The sequence below is a fragment of the Marmota flaviventris genome, chromosome 3 (genome assembly GCF_047511675.1).
Source record: "Marmota flaviventris isolate mMarFla1 chromosome 3, mMarFla1.hap1, whole genome shotgun sequence".
Lineage (NCBI taxonomy): Eukaryota > Metazoa > Chordata > Mammalia > Rodentia > Sciuridae > Marmota > Marmota flaviventris.
Genome location: NC_092500.1, coordinates 151,857,896 through 151,881,523, shown reverse-complemented (window position 1 = coordinate 151,881,523; position 23,628 = coordinate 151,857,896). Strand labels below are relative to the sequence as shown.

At 35.4% G+C, this 23,628-nt stretch overlaps 1 pseudogene; it reads left to right on the top strand.

The window, feature by feature from the left end:
* The first annotated feature begins 7,658 nt into the window (after positions 1–7,658).
* On the top strand, positions 7,659–9,818 carry LOC139705112 (disintegrin and metalloproteinase domain-containing protein 21-like; annotated as a pseudogene).
* The last annotated feature ends 13,810 nt before the right edge of the window (positions 9,819–23,628 follow it).

The window sequence follows — 23,628 nt, the reverse complement described above, 5'->3', positions numbered from 1 at the left end:
TTATTTAAATACAATAAAAGGAATTGATCAGATCAGATTTTTATCTTTTGTTTACATTTTATCTTGACACATTTTGTACTAGGGAAATTGTAACAGGTTGATACCCGTCACAGTGACTGTCAAGCAGTGGCACATGACTGTTTTCCACAGAGTCATCTATGTGGGGTGCCAAAATGCACTGCTCTGAGGCTCAGTAGCCAGAATAGTTCATGCAGAATATAAGCCATACTTTCCTTCATTTTTTTTTTTTTAACAGATGAGGGTTCTTAATACTGATTTTTATGATCTGTGGAGACTTGTTCAGGAAAATGGGGTAGGGGTACAGTTGTGGAAGGTCATTAAGACTGGGTTAGTTGGTTGGTCTAAGTTGCTAGCGTTCAGTTCTGTGCATGAACTAGTGACAGAGTTGCCCTGGTTACCAGTGTTAGCCTGATCAGTCTTCATGTTAAAGTGACCCTTGGTAGTTCAAAGGATTACTGGGCTGGAAAGTATAATCTAATCCCAGTGCCCTCTGTATCATATGGAGTGATGTTACCAACAGGAGGGTAGGGATCTCCAAGGGGTCCCAGGTCCAAATTCTTGGCTCAAAGAATTGAGCAAGACAGAAGAGACTGGCAGTCAAGGCAGAGGTTTGTTAAAAGCAAAAGTAACCTTCTGGGACAACAGAGTGGGCAGAGCTGCAAAGTAGCTCAAGGTCCCATCTACATGGTGGAGCTCACTTCCTTTGGGCTGTGCTAGTTTTCTCCTTCTCTCCTGGGTGGGATCTGGGGTTGATTGGCCCCTTGCTTGACAGCTGAATGCTGTAAAAATATTTCATTACGATTTATATTTCAAAATAGAGTTTGGTGGCCTTGATTCTGGAGTTCAGCTTGAATTAAGCTGTCTGAAAGAGTTCTACCACCAAATAATGTACTGTTAATAATGTTAAATTCCAAAGCTTCTTTCTTGATTTCAACCTGTAACCTTGGTCACACTGTAAGATCTTAATCACAAAGATTAGACACATTAAGCCGATCAAGTCCACCTATTTAAAAGCTACTCGATTTTCTGCTTCTAAGAAAAGGGAGTCACTATATTTCTCCCAATTAATCTTGCTAAGTAAACCCCCAAACCCTGAGCATTGTGTATAGCCCAACTATAGAAAAGTGGAAAGAAAAATAGACCAGCTAAGGAGGAGCAGCCCATGAAGATGGAAAATTTTAAATCATAATTGTTGTACTCCACCTGAAAAACTGCAGGCCTGCTGGGAGGATAATAAGACCCACCTGAGTGTAAGTGGAGACCATGTGAAGAGCCTGAATTTCTACTTCACCCAGCAGTAAGCAAATGTTCCACCTTTTGTATCCCTGGTGATGCTGGAGCAGGCCCAGTGGAGGGTCAGGACTTTTACTACTTCCCAGCAGTCAGGACATTCCAAGTCCATGGTGACCATGGGAGGTGTAGGAAGGGGGCACTTGTACCTCGCCCAGTGAGGGAGGCGTCTATGGAGGCCCAGAAGGAAGCCAGAACTCCTCTCCCATATAGAATGAGGACCCGCTTCCCTGGCTCCTTGTGGCCACATGGGAAACCAGTACTGCTACCCACATCTGCTGTGAAGAGGTAGCACCCATCCTTGCCCCACCAGAGTACCATCAAAGAGAAAAATAAGATTCAAATAAGGCCGAGTTGACAACACAGAATCCACAGAAGGCCCACAATGAAAACAAAAATCATAAGTTATACCAAGAATCAGGAATAACTAAAACTGGATAAAAAAGATGCTGAATAGATGTCAATCCTAAGATATCAGAATATTAAAAATATGCTACAAAAAATTTAAAACGGCTCCATTAAAATGATTAAACAAGCAATTGCCATTATACTGGAAACACATTAAGAAATAAAGAGTCAAGCAAAGAAACAGATTCAGAAAAAATAAAAAAATCAAAAAGGAACAAGATGAAATTTTGAGAGTTGAAAAATATACCACTGAAAGAAAACTAAACAATTCCTTCAGTTATTAGCTCAACAATAGAACAGAAGAGACATAGGTTTAAAAAAAAAAAAAAAACCCTGAATGAAAGATAGCTGGCTCCTGAGAGGTCCATACAGGGAAAACTAATAGTCACATCAAGGACCCTGTTGTGGCATTGATGAACCTGGTATTCCAAAAATATGTTATAATTATGGATCTCTGTGCACCAGGATAGTCTTTGTGATAACAGAAGGACCACTCATTAAAGACTATTCAAAGACTGAAATTTCAAGAGTGAGAGTCAAGAGTACTGCAAAGGTATTGCTCCTTGAGTTACGGACCTTTGTGATCTGAACTTGCTTCCAGTCAGCCATGTGGATACTCACCAGATGCTCAAATAATGAACATCTAACCATGTACCTCTTGACTGAGCTTTAGCATACATAACAGGGAGCAGCTTGAAATACACACAAAACACTTTAGCAGGGAGAGTCCCTGCTAAAATCTTCAAGAGTATCATGTATTCTGATTCTACAGCACCTGAGAGTAAGTTCAACAAGCTCAATGTCTTCCCAGAGTGATTTAAAAGTGTTTAGTAAAAATAGAACCTACAATGTTTTAATTAGATTCTTTGTATGAGATGGGTTTTGTACTTTTCAAAATCCTGTTGGTCTGGAAATACTCTAGGCTGGCCAGGCTGGCAGAATGTGGACAATCCTTTGGAATAGTGTCCACCATCACTGGATTCCCTTTCTTATCATCAGACTTCCTCAATCCTTGCTCATTTTCCAAGAATGTGAGTTATACATTCTTTCTTTCCCTCTTTGATATAAAAACCTCAATCCTGACTCACCTAGTTGGAATGTTCCTTCAGTTTCTAAAATTAACTTCTGTATTTCAGTTTGAAAATCTATTCTGCACCTGAACAGAACCGTTTTCTTTTATTTTAGCATCATTTGCTTAACCAACTTATTTAATGCTGTTATTCTATATCAGCACTTTTAGGCTGCTAGCTCACCAATTGACCTATGAAATTCTTTTATACACTATTACTTTATTCATCCTCCTCTTCTTGTAACTTCTGATTTTTGCCTTTTCTTATTATGCATATTTATGCACAGATATGAAATGTTCCCAAGTTATTCAGTGACTTTAAAAATGAAGCTATAGATGTTTGTTTTCCATGGAAAATGTTGTAAATGACTTTGAAAATTTATGGAATCTGATATATTTCAAATGTTCCATAATACGTTTCAATGTGGAGGACATAACCTTGGGCCATGTTTAAAGTATGAGCAAAAGTACAGAAATACAATGACTATATTATATGGAAGGACAATATTAATTAGGATAAGAAAAATCAAATTTATTAATTGGATGAATTGCTGGTGCATATTGAATGGGGTAAGGAAATCAGATTCATTCATATCAAAAATCTTGGCAGAGATTATGGAATAAGAGTGGGAAAGAAATGTAGCCCTTGGAAGTGTTATGCAGAACTGAGACACTTGTTTTTAGGTAGCCAAATTCTAGAAATTAAATGTGAAACATTGGAAAGAAGGAATTTTTACTTCTCCTTGTCATGTAAGGTCTCAAATAAAAATATTTGTCCATAAGACAGGTATTACAAATGATTCATGAAGAAAGTTGTAACAATAATAAGATCATAGGATCCAACAACTCATCAGGAGATAGGTACCAGTATTTATGCATGAAGTAACACACATACCCATGCACGCATGCATGCACATGTGTACACACACACACACACACACACACACACAACCCCTGTGATTCTTTTCAAATATTCAGACCTTTAGGAAGATCTCTGTCCTTTATAGTATTTTATTATATTCCTTTGATAATACAGTGCCTCTAAATCTCCATATTTTTATATTGTTACCCACAGTTTAAAAAAAAAAAACTTGGAATTAGGCTGAAAATTAGAGCAAGAAGGGATGTTATAATTAGGGTACAGAGTTTAATGGATGGGGTAAAGCCATGGAAAAAAGAAAACAACATTTATCAAAGATGATGCATGGCCATTTACTTTGAAGTCTCTGAACTCTTCATGTACTCTTACACAAAATTATTGAAAATGTTTTATTCTTTCAAGAGGAGTGATCTCTGCGTCCAAAGTATAAAATAATGTTATGAGTGCAAAGATGTTCTGGCTCAAATAGTTTACAAGTTGGCTGACTCCCTCTTACTTGCTTCTGTTATATGTACATTACCTAAGTTCATTTTCAGCCGTGTGGTATCATTAATAGAGAAGTCTTTTTCATCACAACAAAAAGTATCTCTCCTTCATAATTCCCAAATATATGAGCAAGAGAAAACTGTAGAGCAAATTAGAACATTAGAATTTTATTCACAAGCTAGAGGTGTTGTTACCCAGGGATTCCTTCTGGGGATTGTGCTTTATTTATTTTGTAGAGGTTTGGAACTTTGTGCAGTAAACCTTCATTTATGTTACTTGATTATTTTACCCAAGCTACCCAGGCATTCTGTGGCTTTAATGATGATGAAATGAGTCCCTTGCCACATACATGCAAACACAAAGCAAAGACTAATTAAAATACCTGATTTTTAATTAACCATGCATTAAATGAAGAACTCTTGGCTTGCCAACTCAAGCTAGCATTAAAATTCTATAGTAATAAAAACTTATAAAAACAAAGACAATGTTCACTTTTGTTTAGGCTCCTAGGTATTGGTGAAGAAATTTTTAAAAGCAGAAAGTAAAAAAAAAAAATAAACAGTGTGGACAATAAGTAAAACTCAGATTATTACAAACATTGGAGTTTTTGAAATAAACATATCTTTATCATTTCATCCTTGAGACTGAAGTATGTGGGTATCTCATCCTAAATTTTTAAGTTTTCACCTTTTAAACATTCCCCTAGGTAGACTGTGGTCTATTTTTTCCAGTTGTGTCCCTAGCATGTTGTAGGAGGGGCAAAATCAGGCAAAAACATTAATCTAGATTGGGTTGAGGACTTTGGCCAAATGTGGTTGAACTGATGCAGTCTAGAGCAAGGGTATAGGGATGACGGTTACAATGATGGAAACTTGAGCAGGGGTAAAATGTGGATAGAAAAGATGAGTCTTCCATAAATTTAATGAGTACGTTTTCATTAGGAATAAAAGTTGTTAAATTTTTAATATGTAAGCTTAGGAATGCTCAAGGGTACTGATGCATCTCATCATAGGCTGATGGCAAAATGTGGTGGGAGATTACTGTAAAGGTAAAAGGAACCACATAGTGGGTGGTGTGTGGGTTGCCCACGTACTTACCAAACAAGGGGAGGATATGGGTAAGGTTCTTAGCAGAGAGGGAAGTGATATATCAGCTGTCGGATTCTTTGTAGTTTGTGTAGAAGTATTGTGGAGATTGGTTTATGAATGAGGAAAAAAAGATATTTAATGTTATATGATGGCTGCTAGTTTAGTAGTTTGGAATTAGCTTTAGTGATCAAAGTAAATTACAATGCAACATCTAGTGTGTATGGCACATGGTAATTCTGCGACTGGAAAGCTACCCCTCTGGTAGGTTTCATACTGATGATATAAAATTTTTGTAACATTAAGTAGGGATAAGGCTCTCTTCATAAAGAAAGGTGAGTAGAGAAGAGGTTGTTGCTGTATTTCATGAAATGAAGTTTCCATAAGTGACATCAAAATGATTCTCAGTGGAATAAGTCAAAGAATTTAGAATTCAGATAAAAGAAAACTTAAAGAGAAATGGGTCCTGGGTCTAGGAGATGGTAGGTACTGAATTTGGCAACTTTCATTTTTCTGTTACATAGTCTGAGGTATGATATTTCATTCACGTATTTTAAATTTCTTGGAGCAGATCTTCCTGTCCTTGAAGAACATTTTTTTTTTTGCTAGCAATTCTTTTTTTTTTTTGGTGTAGGGGGGTGGGGACTGGAGATTTAACCCATGGGCAATTTACCACTGAGCTACATCACTATCCCTTTTCATTTTTTATTTTAAGACAGGAACTCACTAAGTTGCTTAGGGCCTCTCTAAGTTCAAGGCTGGCCTTGAACTTTCAATCCTCCTGGCTCAGCCTCCTGAGTTTCTGGACTCACAGACATGTGCCACTCAGTGTTTCCTAAGCTAGCAGCTCTTAATCTCATTACTTTAATAATCTCATTACTTCAATGATCTTATAAAGACTGGACACTCCCACTTTCCAAATAGATATTTTATGCAAAATATTAAATGCAATTTTACAAATTCATAAGGTACACTTTTGCCTCAAACACTGTGCCTAAATGTATGATTAAGACCATTAACTTACTTAGGTCTATACTATTCACTTATGTTTTCCCCAGTGGGTAGTCCAGTGCCTGCATACTATGTTCTGTTAATAGCTTATCCAAGTACAAGGTACGAAGTCAGAATTGCCCAACAACTCTGTGCTAGCAGCAGATTTCTCATTTTCACTTTATTACTAAGCTAGCTAATATTTGTATTTATATCTATATCTATCTATGTAGTCATTTAATTTATGAAATAAATATATTTGAAAATGTTTATTTAGGGAGTTAGTTGGCCCATAATCCTAAAAATGCTAGGAGGTTGATCCTTTTGTTCTAGAAAACCACTGTTAACATCCATCACATTTTCTTGCCTCCTCTTGAGGTTCATTGATCTCCTTCCGTTTCTGAAGGCACTTCCTTTTGCCTTCAGCATCCTTCCACTTCCAACTGTGGCTTTTACAGCGAGTTTGATTTCCTTCCCATTTAATCTGTGCAGAGATTTTAAAAAATGTTTTCTTTCCTAAGAGCAGAATCAAATACAAACATCTGTGAATGTCATCAGCCCAAAGTAATGCCTCCTGTATGTTTATTGTACTATTTTGTTTATTGAACTGTAGTGTCCTTTACAGTGGATACCAGTATTTGTACAGTAGAGGTGATGTTTAGATACTTTGTGATTTAACAAGCTGTGAATGAAGATAGGACAAATACTGATTTGTTGCATGGACATAATCCTTTACATATGAAGGACCATGAGAAAAAATAACATGTGAGCACTTTTGTAGATTATATTTCTCCTGATTAAGGTGACTAATTGATCATACGAAATACAAATAAAGGAGGAGTGATATATTTTCAAGTCATTATGTGTAAATCAAGATTCCCTCATCAAAAGAAAATATGCTTCCCTTTCAAGGGAATAACACACTCCTGATTTAAAAATCTATGGAGGAAAGGTTCACATATAAACATACATGTATAATGAATCCATGTGGCCTTCACTGAGGTTCAGTGATCATCCCCCTGTGGCCAATTGCCCTTCTTTTGTACATCAGAGTCTAACTCTGCCTAAGATACTCAAGAGCAAATTCATTGCACTTCCTATAACAAAAAACTCTTCCATTTTAATCCATATCTATTCTTTCTCCTTCACCCTGGCCTGCTCAGACAACAACCCCCATCTCTACGCTTCTTTTTGTTCTTATTTTTAGTTGCTACTCTTATGGATTGACTCTGCTGGAAGAAAGACCATTAAATAGCAGTGATACATGCAACCAACTCAAAGGGTGGAGACTGACAAGCAGTGACTCCTGCCCTCCCCTCCTTTGCTCTCACCCTCATTTCATAATGGCTGTGGGTGAGGTCTTGGTGCCTATGAAGTACACTCTCCATCTATTCCGGCCATTAGTGTTAGAGTCTGTAAACAAGTCTGGATGACGCCTGGCATTTTGCCAGAGGGAGTGGTTTGTGAAGTAATGCCAGCGAGCCATTAAGTGTGGAGATTCCTTATTGGTTGACTGATGTATCTAGTTTATGCTAATTAAGATAAGCTGTGTGGAATGTATAAATACCTCTGTTGTCCTACAATAAACGGCTCCTACTCCTGCTGTATCAATGTACACAAGTTGTTCGTCACCCCCTGGTTATTTTGCTGCAGCCAGACTGCTGGCACATTAGTGCCTCTTTTCCTTTCAGGTTGGCTCTTGATTGGGCATTCTCAATATCACAAACCCCAGAAGTGGTGATACCCTTGAGGGTAAATGGTCCTGGCAGACACATAAGGACTCCAGGGTAGCTCTCCTACAGCCTGCACTTTGGGGGCAAGACACACATTGTCCACATGAAGGCCAAGAAAGTTTTGGTGTCCAGAGACTTTGTTCACCTACACTGACCAGGGTGCTCTAGTTGAGGACCAGACTTTTTTCCAAAATTACTGCTACTATCATGGCTATGTGGAAGGAGACCCAGAATCCCTGGTTGCCCTTAAAATACTTGTTTTGGAGGATTACAAGGAATGCTACAGATAAATGGCATTGCTTATGATATCAAGCCCAAAATCCTTTCTGCCACCTTTGAACATTTGGTATATAAGAATGACGATGAGGAGACACAGTCTCTACCCAGATGTGGATTAACAGAAGAAGAAATATATTGGCAATTAAAGTTTCAAGAAAATGTTAGTGCCACTCTGATGCATAGTTCCCTTGAGGGTGTGTGGGCCCACCAATGGTTTCTTGAACTGGCAATTGTGATAGAACACGAACAATTCATTTTTCAGGGAGAAAATATTTCAAAAGTGGAATTAGAAGTAATTATGGCTATAGATTTAGTAGATGCCTTTTATAAAATAATGGGTCTTGATGTGATTCTCACTGGACTGGAGATCTGGAATGAAAGAAACCCCTATACAGCAAGTACCACACGGAGAATGATGTATGAATTTTGCACTTGGAAAAAAAAAACAGCTTTTAATTCTTGTGTGAGTCATGATGCTGCACATATTATCATAAAACAAGATTTTTGTGATGAAAAGCCTTTCACATCACATTATAAAGGAGTATGTGACATAAATAGAAATTGTGGATTAGAGTGTATTTTAAGTGACCAACCACTTCCACTTGCATCTGCTGTGGCCTATGAGCTTGGCCATAATTTGTGGATGTGAGACGATGATAGCAATTGTGTGTGTGGGGAAAGATTATGCATCATGAATCCAGAAGTCAAACCTGCAGAAGTGTTCATCAACTGCATTTTTTAACATCATTAACAATAGTACTTGTCTGCACAGTACACCGAATCCAGAGAACATCTTCACAAAAAAGCACTGTGGGAAAGGTGTGGTTGAAGGAGAGGAGCAGTGTGATTGTGGCGCCATAAAATCATGTACAAATGATTTATGTTGTTTGCAAGACTGCACTCTGAAACCTGGGGCTGATTGTACTTCAGGGCTTTGTTGCAAAGACTGCAAGTTCAAGCCATCAGTCACAGTGTGCAGAGCACAGGAAAATGACTGTGATCTGCCAGAGTGGTGTGATGGCACTTCGCCTAAGTGTCCAGATGATGTGTATGTGGAAGACAGGTTCCCTTGCCTGAACAATAGCTTCTACTATGAAAAGAGATGCAGCAGCCATGATGAGTGGTGTACGAAAATTTTTGGCAAAGAAGCCAAGATTGCAAATCAGATCTGTTACAAGTAAATTAACACCAGAGGTGACCGTTTTGGTCACTGTGGTATGGATGACACTAGCTATGTACCATGCGATATCTCAGATATCTTGTGTGGGTGAGTTCAGTGTGAGAATGTGATAGAAATTCCTTTATTAGAAGAACACACTACTGTGCTTTTAGCTCAAGTCAATGGGGTCACCTGCTGGGGAACAGACTATCATCTTGGCATGAGCATAATTGATGTCGGTAAAGTGAAAGATGATGGTACAATGTGTGGCACAGAATATATGTGTCTCCACAGGAAGCGTGTCCCTATGCCTCTTTGGGAAGATGTTTGTTCGCCTGATGCCTGCCATATGAGAGGGATCTGTAATAATAAATATCACTGCCATTGTGACTGTGACTGGCCACACCCAACTGCCTGAAGGAGGCAGGGGAGGTGGTGTCGACAGTGGCCCACCCCCTCAGAGAAGGAGGATACCATCATGGTGGACTTACCTGTTAATGCTGCTATATATTCTTCTTGCAGGTTTGCTTTGCCTTTGCTTTCTTTTCTTTTTGTTAACCCAGAAAAAAATCTGATAAATGAAAGAAGGCAGAAGAGCCAACTGTTAAAACTTTACCCAGGCAAGAGGAAAATGTTGAAATTCCACCCATGAAACCAAGGCGAAGCGTTCAATTTTTGACTGATGAAGAAAAGTTTTCCAACTTCAAGTAAGAAAGAAGAGTTTTCAAACTTCAACTAAGAAAGAAAAGCAAAGTTTTCCAACTTCAAGTAAGAAAGAAAAAAGTTTTCGAACTTCAACTAAGAAAAAAAAGCAAAGTTTTCAAACTTCTACTGTGAAAACAAACCAGGCTCCAAGCATGAAAGAACATAATAAAGAACAATCTACAACTGAGAAAGAGAAGCAAAATATTAAAAGTCCAAGTATGAAATAAATTATAAAAGAATAAACTGCAAGTGTGCAAGAAAAGAAAAACATTGATATTATACCTCAGAATTAAAAGCAAAAACTTAACAATTTCAGAAAATAAAGTGAATCCTAATGGAAATTCTCATGTATTAATCTTTAGTATTTCTGGAAATGGAAATATATTTATTAGAGATCACAGACAGAAAATACCAGAGAGCCATTATATTTCAAGATCATAAATATTAGCTCATGAATAGAGGTAATTCCTAGCATATTACTACTTTTCAATATTTTTAAGAAATTTTGGTACTTTGCTTTTCATTGAATTAATCTCTTTGGGTTTACTTAGCAAAAGCACAGTTCATAGATATATTTGTGTGCGTTTGTATATTTGTGCACATGTGCATATTTTTAATTTACTGTTCCACAACCCAAACCTTCTTGCCCTTTATACATTGCTTAGTCACATGGAGACAAGAACTCTACAAATAACATTTTTTCTTTGAGTCTTCCTCCTATTCGTTTCCACCAATAGGGGAGAAAGAGGGTGACTGGAAACCTGGGGGAATTTTTTGAGAGCTGTTTATGCTCAGAAACAACTTTCACCTTGGTAGCAGCCATAGTATTGTCTCCACATTATTACTACTGTTAATAGAAAATTTTTAGACAAATATAATGAAGCTTATTCAAGCAATGAACAATTCATATATGGGGCATCACTCAGAATCAAGATAGGCACAGGCTCACCCAGCAACTGTGAACACAGTGTGATAGGGGTGAAGGCAGGGAGGTAGTGTTGACAGTGGCCCATGCCTTCCTTATATGGACATATTTTGACCATTGGCAACTTGATGTTGGTTGGATCTTAGCTGCTGTGATTGGCTACTATTCCGATATTTGTTACAAGAACATACTCTTGAATTAGGTTGCATATTGTTTATGTATTAACTTAGATTGTTGTTTGCTACATAGAGATTCAAATTATAGAGATAGTTTTAGGTCAAATTTAATGCAACACTATATATACTTAGTACAGTTGTTCTCTCTATGAGGCATTCTAAATTTTTGAGTTTTGTTACCTGTGGTCAACCAGTCTGAAATCATTTAAGGGAAAAATCCAGATAATATCATGAGTTTTAAATTACTTTTTGTTCTAAACAGCAGGGGGAGATCTCTCATTACCATGCTCTGTCCTCCTGAGGTGAGAATTATCCTTTTGTCCAGGGTATCCATACTGTATAAACAACCTGCATGTTAGTTTCTCATGTTATTAGAATGACTATCATGATATTACAGTATATGTTTTCAATTAACCCTATCAAAATAATAATAATTTAATAAAATATTTTGAGAAAAAAGAGAAGGAGGGAAGAAGAGAAAGAAACTATATTCATATAACTTTTATTATAATATATTGTTGTAAGTGTTCCAATTTATCATTGGTTATTGTTAATGTTTTACATGAACTAATTTATTAATTAAACATTAACTTAGGCACATATTGTGTTGTGCTTTGTTACTTTTTCTACTTCTTTTCTATTTGTCTAGTTTATTTGAGAATATTTTATAAATTCATTGTATTGGTTTATCAGTTATACTTGGATTTTTTCAATTTTAGTGGTCATATAACTTTTCAGTACATATTATATAATAATATAAGTATATCTGCAAATAGTATTGTATTTTTGTGTCTTTTAACAGTGCCTTTTAACAGTGTTCAATATCCTCTCTTCTATCTATTCTAATATTACTTTCACTGCCTTACTTTTCTATTCTCTTATCATCTAACATATTGTTATTGTTTTTCACAAACAACTAACTTCTAAATCAATTAAGAAAAAGAAAATACAAGAACTTATTTTACTTTTAATTAGTCTTTCTTTGATATTCCTTTTTTAAGGTACATTTAAGATTCTTCTATCATTTTTTTTATTCCTGAGGACCTTATTTAACACTCTTTGCATGGCAAGTCTGTTGTCAGAAAATGTCCTCAGGTTTGTTTAAAGAGTGATATCATTTCTTTTTTATCTTTTAAAGAAAAATTTTGAGCATATAATTCTAGGTTAGCAAGATTTGGTCATGCTGTAAACATTATTTCAGGAGATAAGTTGGCTGTAACTCTTACCCTTTTTTATAGTGCAATTTGGTGCATTTCATCTAGCATCTTCCTTCCAGATTTTCTATTTATCTTTTTATCTTTAATTTGAATATAATATTTCTATGTGGTGTGTGCATGTGTGTGTGTGTGTGTGTGTATGTGTGTGTGTGCCTGTGCGTGCTAGTATACTCCAGTTTTCTGCACTTTATGGTCTGTGGATGTATTCTGTCATTAATTTTGGCTGATTCTTGGTCATTGTTACTTCTCTTATTCTTTTGCTCTGATTTTTCCATTAGACATATGCTCCTGTTTGGGTATTATCCTACAGACCCAGAGTGTTCTCTTAGTTCTTTATGTATTTTTTATTTATGTTTCATCTTCAAAGTCTCTATGGATCTATCTTCAAATTCACTTATTCTGTCCTCAGTGACTTTGAAAGTTTTAATTTCTGTTAATATATGTTGGGATTTTTGAAGAAATGTTCTGTCTTTCTAAAATTTGTAAATGTAAAAATGTAGAGTTTTTACCTCTACATTCTGAACTAGTTGATATAGATGCAGGTTTCTTTTCCAGAGTTAGGAGAGTTTAACAGAACTCACCATTGAAATGATAAATTGCATATATTTTAAAAAGCTGAATGGAAAAATGGTTATTATTCTAAATTTCTGGAAAATTAGTAAACCAATTTTAAAAATGTATGTGAAGGCAGTGCTGAGCATGTTTTGGTAGAAAAGTTGTTGACAACTATTTAGGACTATTTGTATTTCTTGCTTCATTTTGGGTCACTTTTTCATAGTATTTTGAAAGAAATTTACTTTTTACACCTAGGTTATCATCAGTCTGTCATATAATTGTTTACAATATTTTCTTGATGACCTTAAGTATGTATAAAATCTACAGTGATCCCTTTTCTATTCATGATATTGAAAATTTACATTCACATACTTTTTTAATTTTCCAGCAATTTGAAAAAATGTCATTTTTATGTTCAGTTTTTTTATTTGCCTTTAATGTTAAATATCCATTAATTTCTGTTGTGTTTAGTTTTTACCTTTGGATCATTTGGAATTTTTTAATCTACAGATTTTAGGGTCTCAAAATATAATATTATTATTTTAAATTTGATTTCATTAGTACTAATGCATTTAATCAGTATGGTCTTAGCCTTTTAAAAAGGATTTAGACATTTTCTAAAATTATATATGGCCTCTTTGTGGGCATAAAGTCTGCATTTTTTAATCTCTATTTTTCTACAAATATCAATTTGATTATACTGAATAACAATGGTCTTACAATTAAAGCAAAATAATTTAAAATATATACTTTAAGTAATATGTATTATTCTATCCTATAGATGTGCTGTATTTTGGTTACCCATCCATCACTTAATTAACAATCCATTTTTCCCAGATTGTGGCTATTATACATAATATCTGCGTGATTTTCAAGTAGCTGTCCTTGTGTGCACCTATGTTTTTATTTCTCCTAAGCTATATGGCCATATACTGATAATTTACAAAAACTATCACACTACAATACATTCCATTTCCCTAAACAATGTATAATAGTTTGTTGTCACATCCTCACCAAGAGTCAGTTTTTTTTCTTTTTTGTTATAACTTGATAATTAGTGTATGTCTCTGTGGTTTAAATTTGTATTGCTTAATGATGAGAACCTTTCTATGCACTTATAGGCCATTCATATATCTCCTTTACAGGTGAGTACAAATATTTTCTCTAACATTTATTAGATTTTTGTGTTGACAAGTTATAACAATTTGTTACTTTTCTGAAAATATTTTTACAGATATATTACTTGCAAGTATTTTCTATCATTCTGTAAGTTTTCTATTTTTTGTGGTTTCTTTTAAAGCACAAAGTTATTAATTTTGATGAACCCCAGTTTATTATTTTGACTTTTATGAATTGCATCTAAGATTATTTCCCCATTAAAGCTCACACATTGCATTGAAGCCTTGAAAGGAGAGAGAGAGGACTATCAGAAGACATGAAAAATAATAATAATGAATAAATACATTTCAAAGTGCGAGAAAAATTGATTGAGTAGATTAATGTTTTAAAAAGTAAGAGGCAAAGAACAATTGCTCAAAAGAAAAACTCGAACTATCACTATTTGCAACTGACATGATTCTATATTTAGATGATCAAAAAATTTCTACCAGAAATGTTCTAGAACCAATAAATGAATCCAGCAAAGTAGCAGGAGAGAAAATTAACACCTAGAAATCAAATGCATTTTTATACATCAGTGATGAATCCATTGAAAGAGAAATTAGGAAAAATATTCATAAAAGCCTCAAAAAATTAAGATATTTGGAAATCAATGTAACAAAAGAAGTGAAAGACCTCTACGATGAAAATTACAGAACACTAAAGAAAGGGATCTACTTGGATTGGCAAAATTAAAATTGTCAAAAATGGCCACAGACAGTTTGGTGGTGCATGCCTATAATCCCAGCAGCTAGGGAGGCTGAGTAGGAGGATTGTGAATTCAAAGCCAGCTTCAGCAGTGGCAAGGCACTAAGCAACTCAGAGAGAATCTGTCTCTAAATAAAATACTAAATAGGGCTGGGGGTTTGGCTCAGTGGTGACGTGTCCCTGAGTTCAGTCCCTGGTACCTGCCCCCCCCAAAAAAATAGCCATACTACCAAAAGCATTATACAGATAATGCTTAATGTAATTCCCATTAAAATCCTAATGGGGGCTGGGGATGTGGCTCAAGCGGTAACTCGCTCGCCTGGCATGCGGGGCGCTGGATTTGATCCTCAGCACCACATAAAAAATAAAATGAAGATGTTGTGTCCACCGGAAAAAAAATCCTAATGGTATTCTTAATATAAATAGAAAAGGCAATCATTAAATTCATTTGGTAATATAAAAGATCCAGAAAGCTAAAGCAATCCTTAGCAAGAAAAATGAAGCAGGAAGCATCACGATACTGGACCTTAAATTATACTACAGAGCCATAACAAAAAAAATGGCATGGTATTGGCACCAAAACAGATACATAGACAAATGGTAAAGAATAGAAGACATGGAGGCAAACCTACATAAGTACAGTTATCTCATACTAGACAAAGGCATCAAAAACATACATTGGAGAAAAGATAGCCTATTCAAAAATGGTACTGGCAAAACTGGAAATCCATATGTAGCAAAATAAAATTAAACCCCTCTCACCTTGCACAAAAATCAAATCAAAGTAGATCAAAGACTTAGCACTAGAACAGATATTCTGCATCTAACAGAAGAAAAAGTAAGCCTAAATCTCTGCATGTCAGCTTAGGAACTAATGACTTTAACAAGACTACTCCTAAAGCACAGAAGTAAAATCAAGAATCAATAAATGGGATGGAATCAAACAAAAAAGTTTCTTCACAGCAAAATAAATAATAATAGGAAGAAAGATCCTACAGAATGGGAAAAAAATCTTTACCGCACACAACTCAGAGAGAGCATTAATATCCAGGGTATATAAAGAACTCAAAAAACTTAACACTGAAAACAAACATACATACAGATAACCCAATCAATAAAGGGGCAAAGGAATTAAATAGGCACATCACAGAAGAAGAAATACAATCAATCAACAAATATATGAAAAACGTGTTCAACATCACTAGCAATTAGAGAAATACAAATCAAAACTATAATGAAATTTCATTTTACTCCAGTCAGAATGGCAATTATCAAGAATACAAGCAATAATAAATGTTGGCAAGGATGTAGGGAGAAGGGAATGCTCATACACTGCTGATGGAACTACACATTGGTGCAACCACTATGGAAAGCAGTATGGAGATTCCTCAGAAAACTTGGAACAGAACCACCATTTCACTCAGTCATCCCACTCCTAGGTTTACATCCAAATAACTTAGAATACAACAGTGACACAGTCACATCAATGTTTATAGAAGCTCAATTCACAATAACTAAACTATGGAACCAACTTAAGTGCCTTTCAGCAGATGAATGGATAAAGAAAGTCTGGTGTATGTACACAATGGAATATTACTCAACTTTAAAGATGAATGAAATTTTTGCATTTTCTGGTAGATGGGTGGAACTGAAGAATATTTTTCTAGGCAAAATAAGCCAATCTCAAAGAACCAAAGGCCAAATGTTTTCTCAGATATTTGAATGCTAATTCACAATGGGGAGGAGGGGCAGAGAATAGAGGTATTTTGGACAAGACTGAGGGGAGTGAAGAGAGGGGAGGGGGCGTGAGGGTAGGAATGATAGTAGAATGAATGAGACATTATTACCTTATGTGCAGATATGATTACATGACCTGTGTAATATGGTGTATAACATCATATTTAACCAGAAAAAAAATGAAAAATTTAACTCCATTTATGTATGATGTGTCAAAATGAATTCTACTGCCATGTATAACTAATTAAAACAAATAAAAATATATTTTAAAAAAGAACCACTGCTCTTAATAGGTAGAAGAAAGTCACTGAAAAATTAAGGTAATTCTTCCTACAACAATAACAAAAAAAACCAAACAAACGAATGTATAAATATTCAAATCACCTCTAAACTAACAACAATCTGTAGGCTAAATTTCAGCCCAGGGATATAATCAGGGTTTAATAATTAATACTACATTGTGTATGGATAGAAAATTTGGATTAATCATCTGTCTTGAACAGATCACACATTTACATATATGAATTAGGAGGCTTTGAAAGAATGCTATGGTTCAATTCCTTCTTAGACATGTCTATTACAGAATGCTATATAGCTAACTTTGTTAGCCTTTTGTCACTGTTACCAAAATACCCAATAATAACAACAATTTACAGAAGTTTATTTGGTCTCTCATGGTTTTAGTCTATGGTTGGCCCACTCCATTACTCTAGGCCCAAGGTGAGGCAGAACAACATGGTAGAGGTATATCATTCATCTCATGCAGGCAAAAGACAGAGAGAGAGGGGAAGGGGCCAAAGGCAAGATGAACCCTTCAAGGACACATCCCTAATGGCCCACCTCCTCCAGCCACACTTCACCTCCCTACAGTTACCACACAGTCAGCCCATTTAAACTAGGATGGACTGATTAGATTATAGCTCTCATAATCTAATTATTTAATCTCTGAACATTCCTGTAGTCTCAGAAAATTTGAGGACTACCTCATATCTGAACCACAACTCTAATATTTTTAGTTATTCTCTTTTTAATTTAATATTTTGTGATTTTATAATCATTTTATACATCACTAATTACTTTATGTACTCTATTTCATTTGTACATATATGTATCTTATATTCATGGAGTATTAAACTTTATTAATATAAATACTTATTGGGAAAAAAATGACAAGGAAAAGTGAAAGAAAATAAAGTTAATAAAATGTATGTGAAGGACAGACTCTTCCAAAATGTGACATTGGAAATGTCTTCAATAATGTAACCAAATTGCCTTGCTTATCAGGGAATTCTCTGCTATATGGTACAAACATGAACCTAGAAACAAAGCATAAAGTGGTGTGACGTGGTATTTCCTTTGAACTAGATGTGTCAAATCTCTGGCTCTTCAAACCATGACCTGTCTAATCAAGAAAGAAGGAAAAAGCATCCTTCCTTCTGGCCTAGAATAACTTATATTTTGTGTTTTGTGTGAGATAAGGGATGAAAAAAATAAACAAAGAACAAGACTGAACTCCTCTTTGAATACAGAAGATGCTATGATACAGTTAACTAAATTAATAAAAAATTATCAATTCCTTTATACAAAGTAAAATATTATTTTTACCGCTGATATTTCCTACTTAGAAACACTAAGTTCTTACACATTTCTTTAGAGAGATTTATTCCTGTTTTCGGTGGAAACCAGCATTGCAGTTACCATCAACTTATTGAACATGTCTACTTTCTTCTAAAAACTTTAGGCATTTTTAAAATACTAGGAGAAATACGTAAGCATAAGTTATTTGTCAATTACAGCTAAAGAAATGAACAAATATGAAAAAAGACCCTCAAAATTTGACATGAACTGAAAATTGGCCTATTTTACAATCACATTCATTTAAAAATTCACCTTAATTTATTCCCCCAGCCCCACATTATGAACCCAATAATGTTGTCAATATCAAGTGTACAGGTTCAAATCAGAATGGTCAAAGGTAACCCAGGTCTTCCCTTTTGGCCTGTCCACCCTCAGTTTCCTTTAACAACAACCAGAGAAGCAAACAAGCTTGTACCTCACTTACTGATTATTCTGTTATCATCTTTATTGGTCAATTTTTCTCCATTTTCAACTCTCTGAAACAGAAATTCAATGCTTCAGCCAACCCATCTTCTTATGAGGACAATTTCCCTCTGATATTTCCTACTTAGAAATACTAAGTTCTTACCTATGTGATCTGGATGGAGTGAAGGAGCAGGAGGCAGGACGTGCGGGAATCCAGGCCCAGGCTGCACATGGCTGATCTCTGAAAGGTCAACAGCCTTCCCCTCACCCTGTCCTTTGTGCTTTTCTCCTCCCTTTACCCAGAGGCTTCCCCAACCCCTCGATGTCCATGGTCAATGAGGACTCCTTCTGCAAACGATGTTCTCTCAAAGTCAAGCACACCTCCTCCCTGTCCATGAACTTTTCTGCATTCACCTTAACATCTGTACACATCTTTTAGTCAAAACACTGATCATGTTAATGTATATTTACTTATATATTTGATTTATGTAAATATTTACTACAAATCTCTAAAGAAATATTTCATGTTTTTTGGCATGTAAATTCCAATTAGGAAAATATTATATAATATATTATATAATTATAAAATATATAATTATATAATATATTATATAATTATAAAATATATAATTATATAATATATTATATAATTATATATAATTCAAACCCCTATTTTTAAAAGGGGGTGATGGAAACATGTTGCAGTGTAGAATCCTTCACTTGTATGAGCATGGTTTGCACTTGACACACTTGGTACTCTACACATGATGGTTATGGGAATGGGGACAGTATTAAAGACCACAGACAATATTTGTGCTATCCACTATATAGAGCATGATTTGTGTGTCAACTGGTGATTTTCACAAGATGACAATTACACATATGGAAATTGGGTAATTAGCCCAAGAAATCAGATTCTAGATTACATTCTTATCACACTTTCAGATCTCTATAAAGTACACTTTTAATTTAATTATTTAGTTAAATCTTTTTATGTAAACTTTTTTGAAAGTTTGTGCATTGAATTGTGCTTTTCCTGAATTTCTTTGTTTCATATATGTAACATAATGCCTTAAAATTCAGCAGTCAAGTATGAATGATTCATAATTTCATGTTAATAAGATATTTCCCTTTGTCATACATATATACATACAAATAATTTTTCAACTGTTTTCTCTTTTAGATCAATAACAAAAGATAACTTATAACATAAAGGCTTCATATATGATAAATTAATTATACATTCTTATGACATGGAGGACAACCTTCCAGAGTCTTCTGAACAATCAGTTAATCAGAGAGAAACAACAGCTCAGACTGGCTGTAGAGGAAACAGCAGGATTTGGCTTGAAGATCTTTGCCAAGAATCTCAGAGAGGTATGAATAGGACCCTTGGGCTGGCAAACTCTCTTGGTATACTTTCTAGAGGTGAAATAACACAATGATCAATATATGTAACAATATAAGCAGAATTTTTGTATAAGATTTGGGCTCTCTTCTCTCCATTGGTTTTGTTTTCTGTTCTGTTTTGTGAAAGAGGAGGATTTTTTTTGTTCCTTCCTTTCCTTTAATTTCATTGTACTTTAAAGATTTTACAAACTGAAGTCAAAATAATAATTTCAAGTCCCCTACATGAGAAGGAAAAACCCCAATGGAAACACCAGACATCTTCTCTTTCCTCTTTTCAGGTAGGATTAAAAAATTTTGAGGAATGGGGCAGGAAAAATGAAGCAAAAATTAATAAATAAATGAAGAGGGAGGGTACTTCAAGAGCAAAGAAGTTAGTTACATCTTTTTCTTCTACTTTTTTAAACTTATAAGGGTTATGGGTACATTTTTTTTATCATGAAACATTCAAAGTAGACTAAAGTAATGCTTTTTAAAATATAGAACAAGGAATGAGAACATCTCAGATTTTAAAAATGTTTTTTAAACATTTTAAAAACATTTAGTGCATTATACTTACAGAAAGCTAGTAGGCATCAACAATGCAGATTTTTAGTCTTTTGTTCACATTTTATCTAGACATCTTTGGTACAAGGGGAATTGGAAAAGTCCAATACCTCTTCAGAGATTGTCAAGTAGTGGCACATAATGACTTTCTACATTGTCTTCTAAATGGGGTGTCAAAATGCACTGCTCTGAGGCTCTGTACACACATGCCAGAACCATGCGCACAGATGACAAGCCACAGTTTCCTTTTTTTCATCTTTTTTAACAGATGGGGATTTTTACATTAATTGTTATGGTCTGTGGAGACTTCTTCAGGAAAATCAGCAATAAAAGGGGTATGGGGGGTGCAGTTGTGAAAGGTCCTTAGTTAGTCTCTGAGAGACTGAATTAGTTGGTTAGTCTGAGTTGCTGGCATTCAGTTCTGTGCATGAACTAGTAACAGAGTTTCCCTGGTTACCAGTGGTAGTCTGATCAGTCTTCGTGTTAAAGGTGACCTTGGGTGATTCTAAGGGTTACTGTGCTGGAAGTATAATCTGATCTCAATGCCCTCTGTGCCATATGGAGTGACGTCACAAACAGTCAAACATAGGCCAGGCAAAAAGTAAATGCCACTGAATGAACAAGGAAGTTTTTCATTCCACATTTGCAGGTTTCGTCAAGCTCCTTCCACATTCTCCTGCTGGTCTCTAACTTGGATCTAGAGCTCTATCCACCATTCTTTTGCTGCTTACATTCATTTTTCATTTTGAACAAATATAAATCTAACTATAATTTGTTTTAATGAATTCTAAGCTACTTTGCTCAAACATCAGTGGTAAAACATGAGGATGGTGATGGGACAGAATTCTACTCCAACTAAAAAGCAGAGAGAAGAAAACAAAACAAAACATGGTCAGTGGGTAGCTATGAATTTCACTATGATCAGGATGTAGTAAGCAGCCCCAGGTTCCTTCCTCCCATCTCTGCCAGCACCAGAGAGTCCTCATCCAGGCTCAGGTGAATAGCTGCTATTTTCAGGCCTACTGGGAGGATAATAAGACTATCCCCTTCCATAAATAATGAGGACTCACTGTGTTCACATGGGAAACCTGCACTGTTACCCACATCTGCTATGAAGAAGCAAAACCCACCCTTTTCCGATCAGAGTATCAACCACGTGAAAAGGAGTATTTAAATAAGGCCCAGGGACAACACAAAATCCACAAAATGCCCACATTGAAAATGAAAATCACAAGTTATGCCAAGAACCAATAGGAAGTAAAGCTGGATGAAAAACACACAATATCAGTATGTTATTCTGATAGTCAGACACAGATATCAGAATGTTATAAATACCTTATAAACAGGGACGAGGTGGGGGGGAGGGAGAGAGAAGGGAAATTGCATGGAAATGGAAGGAGACCCCCATTGTTATACAAAATTACATATAAGAGGATGTGAGGGAAAAGGGAAAAAAAACAAGGGAGAGAAATGAATTACAGTAGATGGGATAGAGAGAGAAGATGGGAGGGGAGGGGAGGGGGATAGTAGAGGATAGGAAAGGCAGCAGAATACAACAGTCACTAGTATGGCAACATGTAAAAACGTGGATGTGTAATGGATGTGATTCTGCAATCTGTATACGGGGTAAAAATGGGAGTTCATAACCCACTTGAATCAAATGTATGAAATATGATATGTCAAGAGCTTTGTAATGTTTTGAACAACCAATAAAAAAAGAAATACATTATAAAAATTGTAAAGTAGTGTCATTAAAATTATTTTGTAAGAATTACCATCATGCTTGAAACAGACTCAGGGCAAGTATAGAAGAATCAAAGAAGAATAAAATGTAGTTTTCAGATTTGAAAAATAACATCACTGAAAAGAAAACATGAATAATAATCCCTTCAGTTATTAGCTCAATAAAAGAGTAACAGAAACAGGCACACACACACACACACAAAAAAAAAATCTCGAGATGAAAGGCAGATGACTCCTGAGATATCTATACAGGGAATCTTTAAGTCCAGGAAAACTAATAGTTACATCAAGGACCCTATTTTGCTATTAATGATCCTGATCTTCCAAAAATATAATTAAAGATGGCTCTACATCTGAACAGCCTTTGTGATCAGTGAAGGGGAACTCATTAAAAACATCCACTGTTCAAAGACTTAAACTCAAAAGAGACAATTAACAGAATTTAAAAGTATGGCTACTTAGGCAACGCAGTCTAAACTTGGCTTCCAGTCCATCCTTTGGAGATTCATCAGGCATCATATCTTAATTCTAGTATTAATGAACACATACCCATGTACCTCTTTACTGAACCCTGTTAGCATTTATAACAAGGAGCAGCTTCAAACATTCCGAAAACATAGCAAGCAAAAAGAATTTGATGCTAAAATCATCACAAGCATAATGCATTCTGGCTCCGTAATACATGAGAATAAACTCAGCAAGACCAAACTGTCTTCCCAAAGTGACTTGAAGATGTTTGGTAATCATAACTGCTAATATTTTGAAATATTTACCATGAGACTGGCATTGTTATAAGTACCTCTTAAGATCTATGTGGTATCTTCTGTCTTCATCCCTGTTTCACAGTTGGGGAAACTGAAGGACAGAGCATTAATAAACTGCCCCAAGCACTTTGGAGCCTATATTCAAACCCAGGTATTCTCACCATAGTGTGTGATTGCAAGCACAAAGGGAAAGAAAATGCCTTTCAAAATTCATTATATTTCATTAGAATGAAGTTCAAAACTGTCACAATAATTAAAAATCACCCGTTATTATGTATACTTATTTACAGAGAAGCTAATGAAGCACAGAAATGGTACAGTTGTCAGATGATACAGGACACATGTTGTAAGTTATAGAATAATGCATTCAGGATCAGTGGATGCAAGAAGAAAGGAGATTTTTGTCCTTTCTGAAAGAGAAAAAACTCTAACACTAATGTAATAAAACTAGAGAATCTATGATGCTTCAAATGACTTCCATGCCACTCTGGCCATTAAATACTGATAAAAAAGACATTTCTGTGAGACTCTCTTACACCTGGTT